This window comes from Echinops telfairi, unplaced genomic scaffold, assembly GCF_000313985.2.
Source record: "Echinops telfairi isolate 266 unplaced genomic scaffold, ASM31398v2 ScPeMD7_26;HRSCAF=91, whole genome shotgun sequence".
NCBI classification, from domain to species: domain Eukaryota; kingdom Metazoa; phylum Chordata; class Mammalia; order Afrosoricida; family Tenrecidae; genus Echinops; species Echinops telfairi.
This window is the reverse complement of record NW_022103923.1, coordinates 4,164,145-4,165,862: the sequence shown is the minus strand read 5'-3', so window position 1 is coordinate 4,165,862 and position 1,718 is coordinate 4,164,145.

The following is a 1,718-nucleotide window of genomic DNA, read 5'->3' as shown; positions in this document are numbered from 1 at the left end:
AAAGCAGCTGTCTGTAGGTGGATGGATTCACTTCTGAGTTCTCTATTCTGTTCTGTTGGTCTACATATCTATCATTTTACCAAGCTATTTTGATTACCATGGTTGTGTAGTAGGTTTTGAGATTGGAAAGTAAGAGGCCTCCTACTTTATTCTTCTGTAGTAGTGCATTGATTATCCAAGGTCTCTTTCCTTTCCATATAAAGTTGTTCATTTGTTTTTCCATCTCTTTAATGAATGATCTTGTAATCTGGATCAAGATTGCATTATATTTGTAGATCACTATTGCCATTTTCACAATGTGAATTCTTCCTATCCATGAGCATGGTATATTCTCCATTTGTGTAGGTCTCTTTTGATTTCTTATAGTAGTGTTTTATCACGTTTTCCCTACAGGTTTTGTGTTTCTGCTTCTACTTATTCATACCTATTTCATCTTTGAAGTGGGATTGTGAACAGTATCATTTTCCTGATTTCCTGTTCAGAGATTTCTTTAACATAATGGAATCTAACTGACTTTTGTATGCTGCTTTTGTACTCTGCCACTTTGCTGAATCTTGCAATTATCCCCAACAACTTTCTTGCCGAGTCTTTGGAATTTTCTATGTATCAGGTCATGTCATCTGCAGGTAGAGTTTTACTTCTTCTTTGCCAATTTGGATGCTTTAATTTCTCATTCTTGCATTATAACTCTAGCTGAAACTGTGGTAATAATTACTATTAGAAGAATTAATACCAGACTAGTCCCAAGGAATTGGAGATTAAAAATGTCCCAAATTTCCAACTCTTCCAAGATGCTATTGTGCTCTTTTCTACCACCACCCCAACACACACACACACACACACACAAAATGCCTTGAATATATTTCCTCAGGTTCCTGTGTTGTGCAATTCACTGTAACACCTTACAGATACTCACAAAACTTTAAGGAAGTGTCTCACATGGTAGTGAGTGTTGTTCAGTGCCAAATACAAAGGTCAGGCAGAGGAAGTCAAATGCAGGAGCTAGAGCCAGAAGCCAAAAAATTTCAAAAAGTCACAGCAGGTCTTCTTGCTTTTACCAAAGCTAGTCAGGAAATAGAGGTATGGTTTTCCAGTTGATGTGTATAGGAACTATAGCAGCATACATGTTGGGCTACTAACCGCAAGGTCAGCAGTTCAAAGCCACCAGCCACTTTACAGGAGAAAGATGAGGTTTTCTCCTCCAGTAAACAGTTTTAGTCTCAGAAATCCATAGGGGCAGTTCTACTCTGTCCTATAGGGTCACTGTGAGTTGGAATGGACTCAACGGCAGTGATTTTGGTTTTTGGAAGGAAAATAAAGGATGGTGTCTTAAGTCGCCCCTCTGGTAAAACACTCTTAGAGATGCCCCCAAGGAAACAGAAAATGTGTCTTGGCTCATACCGTCTACTAAAGTAGAGTCTAAAGAGGGCCCCATGGAAAAGGCTATGATTTGATTCATACCCTCTACTAATGTCAGTTCTTAAGCTCACCTTAATCCTGTTCATTAGTATAGTAGAGAATACCCTCCAAAATGGGAGTATAGCCACAGGTACACACTCCAGCATTATAGTATTCCACATAAGGAATGATGGCTAGAAGGGCCATATTCATTGACTAGAACTCAGAGACTTTCAACACAATGTTGAAGAAAAATAGTGATACAGGGCATCCTTGTCTGGTTTCTGTATACAAGGGGAATGCTTTCAGTTTCTTTCTAC